The sequence below is a fragment of the Procambarus clarkii genome, chromosome 52 (genome assembly GCF_040958095.1).
Source record: "Procambarus clarkii isolate CNS0578487 chromosome 52, FALCON_Pclarkii_2.0, whole genome shotgun sequence".
In the NCBI taxonomy this organism is placed as follows: Eukaryota; Metazoa; Arthropoda; class Malacostraca; order Decapoda; family Cambaridae; genus Procambarus; species Procambarus clarkii.
The window spans coordinates 12,151,690-12,167,021 of record NC_091201.1 but is presented as its reverse complement, the minus strand read 5'-3'; the positions used below and the strand labels follow the sequence as shown (position 1 = coordinate 12,167,021).

Sequence of the window (15,332 nt, the reverse complement as noted above, 5' to 3'; positions counted from 1 at the left end):
CGCGGAGGTAACGAAATATGATGGGGCCAGGAGCCGGCCTTTTAATCCCCAGGTAAGTTGACGACGTCATTGACTATTAGCAATGCCCGTGCATGGGTCAGCGGGGTAACGAAAAAACATGGGGCCATAGACCGGCTATGAAAGAAAATTTGAGAAAACCCTGGGGCCAATGACCGGCTATTTAATCCCCTTGAACGGGCCTGTGCATGGACCACTGGGGTATTGAAAAAATAACGGGCCATAGACCGGCTTGGGAAAAAAAGTTCGTAAAACCCAGGGGCCATAGACCGGCTTGGGAAAAAAAGTTCGTAAAACCCAGGGGCCATAGACCGGCTTGGGAAAAAAAGTTCGTAAAACCTAGGGGCCATAGACCGTCTATTAAATCCCCATGAACGGACCTGTGCATGGGCCACTGGGGCATCGAAAAAAACACGGGCCATAGACCGGCTTGGGAAAAAAGCAAAATAGCGGTCTATGGCCCTGTTTACACTACTTCTGTCCCCCTGTCCATCTCTGTCCCTCTCTCTGTTCCCCTGTCCCTATCTCTGTCCTCATGTCCTTCTCTCTGTCTTCTGTACCTCTCTGTCCCCCTGCCCACTCTTTCTGTCCGCTGTCCCTCCTCTGTCCCCCCTCCCTTTCCTCCAGTCCCCCTGTCCATCTCTGTCCCCTTATCCCAGTCTCTGTTATATATATATATATATATATATATATATATATATATATATATATATATATATATATATATATATATATATATATATATATAACTGAAAACTCACACCCCAGAAGTGACTCGAACCCATACTCCCAGAAGCAACGCAACTGGTAGGTACAAGACGCCTTAATCCACTTGACCATCACGACCGGACAAAATGAGGTGATAGCCGAGGCTATTTGAACCACCCCACCGCCGGCACTCGGATAGTAATCTTGGGCATAGCATTTTACCAAATCACCTCATTCTTTGGGGCACACATATGAGGAACACAAATGCGAACAAGCCTGAATGGTCCCCAGGACAATATGCAACTGAAAACTCACACCCCAGAAGTGACTCGAACCCTTACTCCCAGAAGCAACGCAACTGGTAGGTACAAGACGCCTTAATCCACTTGACCATCACGACCGGACAAAATGAGGTGATAGCCGAGGCTATTTGAACCACCCCACCGCCGGCACTCGGATAGTAATCTTGGGCATAGCATTTTACCAAATCACCTCATTCTTTGGGGCACACGTGAGGAACACAAATGCGAACAAGCCTGAATGGTCCCCAGGACAATATGCAACTGAAAACTCACACCCCAGAAGTGACTCGAACCCATACTCCCAGAAGCAACGCAACTGGTAGGTACAAGACGCCTTAATCCACTTGACCATCACGACCGGACAAAATGAGGTGATAGCCGAGGCTATTTGAACCACCCCACCGCCGGCACTCGGATAGTAATCTTGGGCATAGCATTTTACCAAATCACCTCATTCTTTGGGGCACACGTGAGGAACACAAATGCGAACAAGCCTGAATGGTCCCCAGGACAATATGCAACTGAAAACTCACACCCCAGAAGTGACTCGAACCCATACTCCCAGAAGCAACGCAACTGGTAGGTACAAGACGCCTTAATCCACTTGACCATCACGACCGGCCAAATGAGGTGATAGCCAAGGCTATTTGAACCACCCCACCGCCGGCACTCGGATACTAATCTTGGGCATAGCATTTTACCAAATCACCTCATTCTTTGGGGCACACGTAAGGAACACAAATGCGAACAAGCCTGAATGGTCCCCAGGACAATATGCAACTGAAAACTCACACCCCAGAAGTGACTCGAACCCATACTCCCAGAAGCAACGCAACTGGTAGGTACAAGACGCCTTAATCCACTTGACCATCACGACCGGACAAGGCGTCTTCTACCTACCAGTTGCGTTGCTTCTGGGAGTATGTGTTCGAGTCACTTCTGGGGTGTGAGTTTTCAGTTGCATATTGTCCTGGGGACCATTCAGGCTTGTTCGCATTTGTGTTCCTCACGTGTGCCCCAGAATGAGGTGATTTGGTAAAAGCTATGCCCAAGATTACTATCCGAGTGCCGGCGGTGGGGTGGTTCAAATAGCCTCGGCTATCACCTCATTTTGTCCGGTCGTGATGGTCAAGTGGGTTAAGGCGTCTTGTACATACCAGTTGCGTTGCTCCTGGGAGTATGGGTTCGAATCACTTCTGGGGTGTGAGTTTTCAGTTGCATATTGTCCTGGGGACCATTCAGGCTTGTTCGCATTTGTGTTCCTCACGTGTGCCCCAAAGAATGAGGTGATTTGGTAAAATGCTATGCCCAAGATTACTATCCGAGTGCCGGCGGTGGGGTGGTTCAAATAGCCTCGGCTATCACCTCATTTTGTCCGGTCGTGATGGTCAAGTGGATTAAGGCGTCTTGTACATACCAGTTGCGTTGCTCCTGGGAGCATGGGTTCGAGTCACTTCTGGGGTGTGAGTTTTCAGTTATATATATATATATATATATATATATATATATATATATATATATATATATATATATATATATATATATATATATATATATATATTTATATTTATATATATATATATATATATATATATATATATATATATATATATATATATATATATATATATATAATCCTAGAAGGGGTACCACCTCTGGTGCAAGTGTAGGGACCCATAGCCTTGGAGAAGAAAATAAAGAGTACTCAGAGAAGACCTTGTGGATCCTCACTGAACACTTTGGTATTTTCTTCTCCTACCACTCTTATATATATATATATATATATATATATATATATATATATATATATATATATATATATATATATATATATATATATATATATATATATATTATATATATATATATATATATATATATATATATATATATATATATATATATATATATATATATATATATATATGTCGTACCTAGTAGCCAGAACGCACTTCTCAGCCTACTATGCAAGGCCCGATTTGCCTAATAAGCCAAGTTTTCCTGAATTAATATTTTTTCTCGTATATTTTTCTTATGAAATGATAAAGCTACCCATTTCATTATGTATGATGTCATTTTTTTTTATTGGAGTTAAAATTAACGTAGATATATGACCGAACCTAACCAACCCTACCTAACCTAACCTAACCTATCTTTATAGGTTAGGTTAGGTAATGTAGCCGAAAAAGTTAGGTTAGGTTAGGTTAGGTAGGTTAGGTAGTCGAAAAACAATTAATTCGTGAAAACTCAGCTTATTACGCAAATTAGGCCCTGCATAGTAGGCTGAGAAGTGCGTTCTGGCTACTAGGTACGACATATATATATATATATATATATATATATATATATATATATATATATATATATATATATATATATATATATATATATATATATATATATATATATATATATATATATATATATATATATATATATATATATATTACCAGAAGCCTCAGTCGTTAAACCTACCGACAGCACACTACTCGGAGCACCTCTGGGCCACAATGCCATTGCTGCAGTTTTTGACGAAAAGTTTAGAGACCTAAAGAGGATGGAAGAGAGAATTGGGGACTTGGACTCCCACGATGCCCTCTACCTTCTCACAAAGTGCCTTACCTTGCCCTGGCTAACATACTTCTTAAGGTGTGCACCAACTTTTGGCAACCCACTTCTAAATCAATATGATGAGCTCCTCAGGTCAATATTCAGGAAGGCGCTCAACCTAGATTTAGTTGACAGTCAGTGGGACCAAGAAACACTACCAGTGAGATTTGGAGGGATAAGCATACGAAAGGCAACTGAGGTAGCACTTCCAGCATTCTTATCCTCATGTACAGCAGCCAACGAATTGGTAGGGCAGATCCTACCAGAGCGTATGAGAGAGACAGCGGGAACTCATGATCAAACGTTCATCGAAGCAGCCAGACAATGGGACACCATTGCACACCCTCAACCCCGACCACAAGTCCCAAAAGACCACAAGCAGGCCCACTGGGATAGCCCCATAATGGAAAAGACTGTCACAGCAAAGATTGACAACGCTGATGCTGAAAACAAAGCCCGCCTCCTAGCGGTAACAGCACCCCACGCCGGGGATTTTTTATTTGCTGTGCCCAATGCAGCCTTGGGAACTCGCCTCAGTCATGACGCTCTCCGCATTGGAGTTGCCCTTCGCCTTGCTGCCCCCATCCTGACCGAACATAGGTGCATCTGCGGAACTGCGATGGCAGACCAATATGGTCGTCATGGTCTGGTATGTCGTAAATCACAGGGTAAAATTGCAAGACATGAAGAAGTCAACGACATCATCAAGAGGAGCCTCGCCACAGCCCGCTGCCCGGCACAAAGAGAACCACACTTATCCAGACCTAACGACCCTCAGAAGCGCCCTGATGGGGTCACCTTGCTACCTTGGAAGGATGGTAAGCAAGTGGTATGGGACTACACGTGCGCTGCCACACTGGCCAGTACTTACCTCCACTACAGCACACGTGAAAGCGGTGGTGCTGCTTCTTTCAGGGAATCGCAGAAAATTATTTAATACAGAGGTCTAGCACACTGCTACAGCTTTGTTCCGATCGGCTCGGAGACCCTCGGTTCGTGGGGAAAATGTGCATTGAAGTTCCTGAAGGAATTGGGGGACAAATTAATCAGCGCTACAAAAGACCAGAGAGCAAAAAGTTTCTTGTTCCAGCGCCTCAGTGTTGCGATTCAGAGGGGAAATGCCTGTTGCGTCTTGGGCACTAGTCCAACTTCAGAGGAATTCGAAGAAGTGTTTGACTTGCAACAATGATCGAACCCGTCTGTAAAATTCATCAATGTTTCCCATTGTTGTGTTTTTCAAGAGATCCATAACCTTTAAGCACCTTTTTGCATTATTATTTTTGTATCAACCCATGTATATCTTGTAACCATCAAATGCATATATATATATATATATATATATATATATATATATATATATATATATATATATATATATATATATATATATATATATATATATATATATATATATATATATATATATATATGTATATATATATATATATATATATATAGATATATATCATATATATATATCATATATATATATATCATATATATATATATCATATATATATATATATATATATATATATATATATATATATATATATATATATATATATATATATATATATATATATATATATATATATATATATATATATATATCACTAAGAACTCTTTGACCCGGCCAGGATTCGAACCCATGCCGTCCAGGTTCACCCCTAAACGTACACAGTACCGTGGCCACCGCACCAATGATCGTCTTGTGATCAATAGACGATCATTGGTGCGGTGGTCACGGTACTGTGTACATTTAGGGGTAATCCTGGACGGCATGGTTCGAATCCTGGCTGGGTCAAAGAGTTCTTAGTGATATATGGCTTGCACGTTCATGCAGCTTTCTCACATATATATATATATATATATATATATATATATATATATATATATATATATATATATATATATATATATATATATATATATATATATATATATATATATATATATATATATATATATATATTTGTGTGTGTGTGTGTATAAATCCCATTTATTCATTAATATGCCTAGGTATACGCAGCATCGTGCTGCTACCCCACTCTATATGGGACACTGAGTGCAGGGACACTCCCTGCAGTACCTCAAATATTACCTTACTGACAGGCTCCAGTATGTTTCTGTGAATAATACAATTTCTCCCACCCTACCCATTAACATTGGGGTTCCTCAGGGCAGCATACTTGGCCCTCTCCTCTTTCTCATCTACATTAATGACCTTCCAAATGCCTCCCAACACCTCAAACCAATTCTATTTGCTGACGACACAACCTTCATTTACTCCAGTCCTGACCCCCTTGCTCTAAATGCCACATTAAATACTGAGCTAAAGAAAGTCCATCTTTGGCTAACTGCCAACAAACTCACCCTTAACATTGACAAAACGTTCTATATTCTGTTTGGCAATAAATCCTCTAATCAAATAAATCTCAAAATAAACAATACCCAAATTTGTAACAAATTAGATGGCAAATTCCTTGGCGATCTCATCGACCACAAGCTGAATTTCCAGGGACACATTCTAAATATATCAAAAAAAGTTTCAAAAGCTGTTGGCATTCTTTCTAAGATCAGATATTATGTACCCCGCCCTGCCCTGGTGACTCTCTATTACTCCCTCATCTATCCATATCTCAACTATGGTATTTGTGCTTGGGGTTCTACTACCCAAAATCATTTACGTCCTCTAATTACTCAACACAAAGCTGCTATTAGGACAATATCCAACTCTAGCCCCAGACATCACTCGGTACCCCTACTCAAATCTCTGAGTATGTTAGATATTAAGTCACTGCACATTCTCTCATGTGTATTATACATATATAAAACGCTGAACTGTAATGCAAATCCTGACCTCAAAAGCTTCATTGAAGGTTGTAACAGAACCCATGAGCACCACACCAGAAATAAATACAGTTTTGATATTCCAAGAGTACGACTTAATCAAACTAGAAATGCTCTACAAATCAAGGGACCCAGAATGTGGAATGACCTTCCCAACCATGTTAAAGACTGTACCTCTCTCAACCAGTTTAAGATAAAAACGAAGCAGTACCTAATAAATTCCCTGTAACCTGCCTTACCCCTCTGCTGTCCACCCATGTCTGGTTTTTTTTTTAACAACGCTGTTTGAATGTAATTGTCTGTAATAATTTGTAATTGTCTGTAATAATTTGTAATTGTATTTCTGCTGCTTTTTCAGCCATGTTCCCCCCTCTTTTACCTCTATTTTTATTTGTTATCAACACATTTTATTCTTTATACCCATTAGTATTAAGCTTTAGTCATTAATGTTTTTCCTGCCCGAAATGCTTTGCGTAATAGTGGCTTTAGGCATTGTATGTACTAGCTCTATCTATTAATCCAACAAACTTTGTAAAATCTCTTGTATGTATGTACCTTACCTAAATAAACATTTATTTATTTAGTTATTTATTATTTATTTATATATGAAGAAATACAAAGTGTAAATAAAAAACTGGCTACAAATTTATCTAATATCCGCACCTCACTGGCTTCACGAAAAAATTAACACGTAATGAATAGAATGACAATGGAGAGTTGAATACAATGTATAACCACGAAGGAAAATTACAACAGGAAATTACTTAAGCACTTCCGTGTTAATCAACACATCAACCAAAGTATATTAAGACGTGTTGATTATCACGAAAGTGCTAAAGTAATTTCCTGTTTGATTTTTCCTTCGTGGTTATACATTGTTATATGTATATATTTTCAGATTATAATTCGTAATAAGTAAATATCTCAGAGTGAAATAATGTACATTCGTATTTTGTATTTTATAACACTTTTTTCGTATTTGTTATTTTACAACAATAATACAATATAAATAACAATTTTGTTTAGCATTTATTTATAATAACATTTTATTTTACAAACCCATTGTACCATCTTATAAATATATAACTATTTCAAGTTCAAGTATGTTTATTGAGACAAGAAAAAATACATCTCAATGGGATAGAGTAGCTTAGGCTATTTCTACCTCCCTCTACTTCAAGTCCCTCAAGGGGCGCACAAATTCAGTGAGTACAAATACACAAATCACAATACAAGAATCCCATTTAACATTGCAGGTTAATATAGTAAGCACAGCATATAAGTGTTACACTCTTGGGGCAAAATTCTTGTAGCTCCTAGGTATACTGTCTATCATATCATTATCACACATCCAAACAATTTGATGTGGCACACTACTTATTTCCTTATTTCTATAGTTATAAGTTGACACTCTAATACATAATGTTCTAAGGTGTGGGCGTGCGGCATACTACATAATTTACACTCCTTATTCAAGTTCAAGTTCAAGTATGTTTATTAAGACAAGAAAAAAAGATACATCTCAAAGGGGTAGAGTAGCTTAAGCTATTTCTAACCCCCCTCTATTTCAAGTCCCTCAAGGGGCGCACAATTCAGTGAGTACAGATATCATATCTATTTTCTTTTTTATTTCTCTATACCGTTTTACTTTAACCTTTGTTTCAACATTTGTCACTACAGAAGGTTGAACACCGCTAACACTACTAGAAAGTTCATTTTCCTGACTATCCTCTATCATCAATATGTCATGTTCTTCCTTACTTTCTTCAACGTACGTTTCACTTTCCATTTCACGTCCCATTTCACGTCCTGTTTCACTTTTCATTTCATGTCCTGTTTCACTTTCTATTTCACGCCCTGTTTCACTTTTCATTTCACGTCCTGTTTCACTTTCCAGTTCACGTCCTGTTTCATTTTCCATTTCACGTCCTGCTTCACTTTGTATTTCACGTCCTGTTTCACTTTCTATTTCACGTCCTGTTTCACCACCATCTTCACCCCGTCTACCCTCCATAACTAATATTTCTAATGCCTCAATCCTCTTGTCTAGTTTTTTTTAGATATTCCAATATTTGAGTACCAACCTCCGAGTTCACTATATTGTCCTGAACCTTGTTTCCACAAGGTTTAATTTTTTCAGCTGCATTTCCTATTTTCCCTAGGCTCGCCTTAAGTGTCTCCTTTCCTTTCTCCCACACATTGTTCATAGGCGCTGTCATTGGCTTCCAGCTGTTTCCTCCATGTTCCTGCTGCACAATCTTTCCTTCCTTCGAGGATACATCTATCCTACTTGTAGCACCCGTCCGAGAGTCTCTCAGATGAGGCTTCATGCGACATAGATAGGAACCAGGGGCCGGATTCAGGAAGGTACTTACGAAGGTTTTTCCTCTTAGCTAAGACCGTTTTCCCTCTTAGCGCCTTCGTGGCGGCTACGTCCGTATTCAAGTAACTACCCTAAGTGGAAAAACCTTCGTAAGTTCATTTCGGGATTTAAGTGTGGTTTCGACCACTCGTAGCTCTACGTAAACTGGATATAAGTCATTTTTTCTCTACTACATAACACTGAGATCGATTTATGATATTGGAACTTGACCAAAATATTATAGCTGGTGAATCTAGTGAAGAGGAGTCCTTCGTGTTAGTTATATATGCATTCTCTGCTTGAAACTTGAAGTAAATATGTGTTTGATGATAGTAGAATTAGTTTTATAATAACAAGATATTATACCAGTAGTTATTAAGTAAATAAACACTGGTGAACATGAAATATGAGAGAAGGTGATGAGCCCTGCCTGATGGGATCATTTACTATCACCAAATGCCCCTGTTCACCTAGTAGTAAGGGTGTACCTTAGCTATACATACCCATTTCTAATTTATTTAGTTTGGTTTTATTTTGAAATTAAATCTGGGTGAGACATAAAATAAAAATATGCTGCACAAATGATGTTAGGTAAGGAGAAGGGTAAAAATGCCACAAACTTTATTCATTGAATACTTAAAGCTATAATTATGACTAGATTATTAAAAAAGAGAGAGGGAAGTAGGGGTCCAAGACCTCTTCCTGTTATACAATTTGCGTGTGGAACAAGTAATTATCAAAAGAAGGCACCATGCCGGGAAGGCTATGTAGCAATAAGGCAGTGAGGTGAGGCAGCTACTTATTTGAGAAATGATTATTTTATTTACCTTATAAGCTGAGGCAACTTATTTTATTTGAGGAATACTCAGCTGATTCCTCTACATTTAGCATGGAACAAATTTGTGTCCAAGACCTCTTCCTGTTACTCAATTTGGCTGTGTGTAACCAAACTAGAAGTGCTCTACAAATCAAGGGACCCAGAATGTGGAATGACCTCCCGAATCATGTCAAAGGCTGTACCTCTCTCAACCAGTTTAAGAGTTAAACCAAGTACTGCCTAATTAACTCCATGTAACCTAACTTACCTCCTAAATGTCAACCCATGTCTTGCTATTTTTTAAACAACGCTGTTCACCAACATGTGCAATTGCTGATTTATGCTATGTTAACCCCCCTTTTTGTATTTTTAATTCCTTATTTCAACACAATTTATACCTAATCCCGATTACTATTAAGTTTTAGTCTGTGTTTTTCCCCCACACCTTGCCCGAAATGCTATGAGTATTAGTGGCTTTAGGTATTGTATGTACTAGCACTGTCTATAAATCCAACATTATGTTTGTAAATTAACTGTATGTACTTTTCCTGAATTAAATGTATTTATTATTTATTTTTTAATCAGTAAGTATTAAAAGAAGGCACCAAGCTGGGAAGGCTATGTAGCACCATTGTGTGTAACAATAAACCAAATTTTTTTTTAACAAATAATGGCCTCTGATTTGAAATACAAATCGGAGAGGTTTCTGAGGAGGGGGACAAAGAAACAGTTGCGCAGTGCGCCCCGCGCAGATGCGCGGGAAGTCTGGGGCCATACAAATTCTGTGGTAGAGAGGGGCTCTCCCTCACTTCCACCCGACTGTCGCAGTACTCGAAACTGCGCCGCGCTGCGCCTCAACGACACGTGGACCAGTACTCAGTCCTGCATTCATCAGTCTGTCGATACGGCAGGGGTCCCCTGCCCTACTCATCCTACTCTAAGGTAATGTAAAAAATTTCTGTTAAAGTTTAGTCAGGACTGTCCAGTGTCTGGCGTGTGTTGGCGCCTTCCCCCCGCGGTCCGTGTGGGCCGCCTTAGTTCCCTAGTGCCTTCTGCACGTTCGCCTGTCTTGTGATATGCAGGCGCGCCTTTCAGTCTGTCCCAGGTGCTGCAGCGGCTGCTTTTTGCTGCTGCCCCAATGCCCCGGGTCGGCGTGTGTTTACGCCGTGTCTCGAGTGAACCGCCCTGGTAGTGTATTCTCCCAGGCGTGCACTATGGGCGCTGATCAGCTGTGTTCCCTAGGCGTGCGCCTAGGGGCCCCGGTTCGTGCCCCGCTCGGACGTGCGTGCCTGGCCGGGCCCTCGGCGTCGCCCTTGGAGGCGCCCCCACGTGGACAGGTTGCTGTGGTCCTATGCTAAGGGCCATGGTGCGTGCCGTGCCCGGACGTGCGTGCACGGCGGGCTCCCTATGAGCGGCCTGGCGGCCTCCAAAGGATCCTGATCAACCAGGCTGTGCCTCATTGTCAGGCTGCGAGGAGCCGCGTCCAACAGCCTGGTTGATCAGTCCGGCTACCAGGAGAGTTGGTCGACGACCGGGCCGCGGGGACGCTAAGCCCCGGAAGCACCTCAAGGTAGGCCCTTGGCGGGGGCGCCACGTGGTCAGGTTGCAGCTCCTTGAGCCCGACCTTTGGGGCCCATGCCCGGTCGGTGTCGCCCTCGTGCCATGGCGCTCAGAGGAGCGCTTGCCCTGGGTTGTGTCTCGCTTCCTTCCTGTCCCTCTTGGGTGCTAAGCCACGCGGATTAGCGGCGTGGCCTTCCCCGGGGCGGGGGTCTGTCTGCATTCATGTCGTACCCGGGCGTGCCCGCTTGTGGGGGGCCTGCCTCGCCCACGGGCTGGAGACGCCCGCGCCTGGCGGCGGTGTCCCGGTCTGCAGGCCCTGAGGCTTCTTTGCCTAGGGGCTGCCTCGTCGTCAGGTTGGGCTTAGCTGCGTGCCTCCCCGTCCCCTGCTGTTTTGGCCCAGGCTATCCACCGTTCTATGGTCCGTTCTGTTCTATGGTCCCCTGTTCTGTTTGGGGGTGTCTTGGTGAGCCAGGGCGCGCTCAGGCGTGTTTTGCGTTCACCAGGTATGTTTGTATGGTAGGTATGGTAACATACCTGCAGGTATGTTTGTCTCCGACGTCTCGTCCGGCCGGTTTAGCCCGGCACGTTCATACCCAGATGTTTTCGCCTGGCCGGTTTAGCCAGCACGTTTGTACCCAGACGTTGTCGTCTGTCCGGTGTAGCCCGGTACATTTGTTCCCAGACGTTTCGTCCGGCTGGTATAGCCGGCACGTTCGTACCCAGACGTTGTCGTCTGTCCGGTGTACCCCGGTACATTTGTTCCCAGACGTTTCGTCCGGCTGGTATAGCCGGCACGTTCGTACCCAGACGTTGTCGTCTGTCCGGTGTAGCCCGGTACATTTGTTCCCAGACGTTTCGTCCGGCTGGTATAGCCGGCACGTTCGTACCCAGATATTTTCGTCTGGCCGGTGTAGCCCGGTACGTCAATTCCACCACGTTTCGTTCGAACGCTGTAGCACAGTACTCCCGTGGTTTTCCTCGGTTGCGTGTACCACATGTTGGTCTGCCTGGAGTGCCCGGTTATGCGGCCCCTTCCCCATCACATGTTTTCAGCGTCCAGCCCACCGCCTGGCCGTGCGGTCTGCCGCTTGAGCGACTTCAAATCAAATGTTTATTTAGGTAAGGTACATACATACAGGAGGAGCGACTTCAAATCAAATCAAATGTTTATTTAGGTAAGGTACATACATACAAGAGATTTTACAAAGAGTGATGGATTTAATTCTAATTATTGCGGTCATTTATTATTTAATTCTGTTCAATTTTAATACATTCCTTTATTTAGACTTTCAGCTTGATTAGTTTCATTACGCGGCAAATTTAGGACCTCTTGCCTTAAAAAAATTCTATTTTCGTAAAGAATTCGTATTTTCATGTCAATTTAATGAACGGGAGCCCGCTCCTGTTTTGGTGATATATGTTCCTCTATCATTAACTATACCCTTACTTAAATAACTTGTTATATTCTTAGTCTTTCAGTCATGACGCGTATTAAGACTTGCCTCATTTATTCCTCAAGTTATTCCTCAATTTAGCATTGCGCAAGCCTCTAGATTTAGATCCTTTAGTTTTAGAGGTAATTAGGTATTCGTTTTCATGTCAATTAAGTGAACGGGAGCCCGCTCCTGTTTTGGTGATTTACGTTCCTCCATCATTAACTAAACGCTTACTTAAATAACTGGTTATATCCTTAGTCTTCCAGTCATGACGTGTATTAAGACTAAAGTTATTTCTCAAATTAGCATTGAGCAAGCCTCTGGCTTTAGATTATTCCTGCACTTGATTTATGAGTCAATTACCCTCAGCAATTTGTTACTGCAATTTATGCATTGAGTTTGCTCCACGTTTTATTTAACTTTTTGTGCCACAATTATGTTTGTGTAACTGCCGCTTTTGTCATTGAGTTTAAGTTAAGTCACCTAGGATGAGCTAGATAGGTTATACTATGGTGTCTTTCAGTCACGACGTGTATTAAAGACTTTCAGTTTATTCCTCAATTTAGCCGGAAGGTGCCGCGGCTTCCCAGCCGACGTCCTTCCTGTGACGAGTTAAGCCGGCGATGTTCTCAGTTTTATATTTATTTGGTCATATAAATATGCGGCCTCCCAGGCCGCTTGTTTATCCAGACGTGTTGTCTGCCCGGTGTAGCCCGGATGTCTCTGCGGCCTCCCAGGCCGCTGGTTTATCCAGACGTTGTCTGCCCGGTGTAGCCCGGATGTCACAGCGGCCTCCTAGGCCGCTGGTCGCGAAGTTGCAGCCGAAGCGTTCCAGCTGACGTTGTGTCTATTTTCACTCCTTTTCGTTATTGTATTTGGTTGTATTTACCTCGGCTCAAAGTGTTAATCCCGTTTCTCTATCGAGTTATAGTCCACCTTTATTTTGAGCATACTTTGTTTTGCAATTTATAATTATTTATAATTAGTTATAATTAATTATAGTTATAATTGGTTTATAATTTTATTATTTATACCATTTATTTACGATTATTCATATTAATATAATTTATTACATTGTTAGGCTTTTCCAACGACGTCGTCCCAGCCGTCGTTGTCCCAAACGGTGTTGATCCTGCAGAGGATGGGCCAGCTGGTGGCTCGGCCGAAGCTGTTGCAGCGGGCGCCCTCACAGACTCAGCTAGTCTTAGCAAACGGTGTTACAGCTGCTAACGCCCCAGTTCCATGTTAGGCTTCCCGGCAGCCGATGCTTCAGTCATGAAGCTCCAGCTGAAGTGTTCCACCCGACGTTACGCACATCAATTTATCACCCTTTTTTCAGTTTTTGTAATTCTCGCTTTCCCAGCTTCATGAATTGTTCCCGTTATTTTCTATGACAGTTATATTCCAGTCTTTAGCCTAAATTGTCTTGCAGCTGGCCTTCTACTTACCACTAAGATCTTCCCTGGTGGCCAGTTGCCGCTATTTTCCTCCCTTTATCAGATGTTGATGCTCCAGCTGTCGATGTCCAGCTGCAGGTGCACAGCTCCGATGCTCCAGCCGCTGATGGCAGGATTTTGCAGTTCAACATTCGGCAACGGTCGTTAAGTTAATAATCCATTATTTTGCACAATTTTGATTATTGGTGTTTGCGTTACACGCTACGTTTATGTGGGTTTAAGGTCCAGGTACTACCCACGTGCATAATTCTTTAACTTATAAAACCCGTGCTTATTGTATTTGAGTTATTAACTAAGCCAGCTAGGTTGTGCTAGTTGCCGTGTCACAGGCCTCTTGCTTCAGTTTCCCTGGCTTCGCATTTTCCACTAGCCTACTCACTTTATTCCCACTCAGGATGCGTTGTCTTGTTGCATGTTTCTTTTACTGTGTTTACAGTATGTTTGTTTAACTTTTGCTTTGCCTTAAGTTACTAAGTAAAGTCAGTTAGGATGTGCTAGTCGCGGTGTTACGGGCCCTTGTCTCCTGCTTTAAGTTTCTGGCCTTGCATTTATGTTTAGTTCCTCTGTAAATTATTACTGTTATTATGGGTAGCCTTGCGGCATATTTGTTGTTTCTTCTGGTTACGTTATGTGGTTTATCATTTACGGCCTAAATGTTTACATTTAGCCTATCACAATTTAATTCTTCAATTGATGCCCTCCCAACACCAGCTGCAGGTTTTACTTCCAGGTGGAAATTTATGCTTGTTCGCTCGACTTTGTTTAAGTTGTTAGGTAAGGCCCGTTAAGCTGAGCGAGTGGCTACTCGCCGTCTCAGTTATCTCTAACTTAAGCTTTGACGCCCTGGCGTCGTGCGGTACGCCGTTTTGGTGATTTATAATTTATAATATTTGTGAACAATTTTAAAATATATTTGATCACAAAGAAATCAGATTTAGCATAGAATGGAATAGACCAGTAGGAGAAAATTCTGTTAAAGTGCCAGATTTTCGAAAAGCTGATTTTAAGAGCCTAAGAAATTTTTTGGGTCAAATTGATTGGAAAGGCTTGGGTATGGGGTGTGGGCCGGTCTTGGAGCGAGACATGAACCCAGCGATAGGTGACTTAAATGGGGATTTCGATGTGGATTCAATATATAACTTATTTAAGAATATTCTAAACAAAGCACAGGAACGTAGTATACCATACAAATTGAATAGATCGTATACT

The 15,332-nt window shown here is 41.9% G+C and overlaps 1 pseudogene; it reads left to right on the top strand.

Moving 5' to 3' along the window:
- The first annotated feature begins 10,884 nt into the window (after positions 1 to 10,884).
- LOC138349689 (transcription elongation factor SPT6-like) overlaps positions 10,885 to 15,332 on the top strand; it is a 27,071-nt pseudogene continuing 22,623 nt past the window's right edge.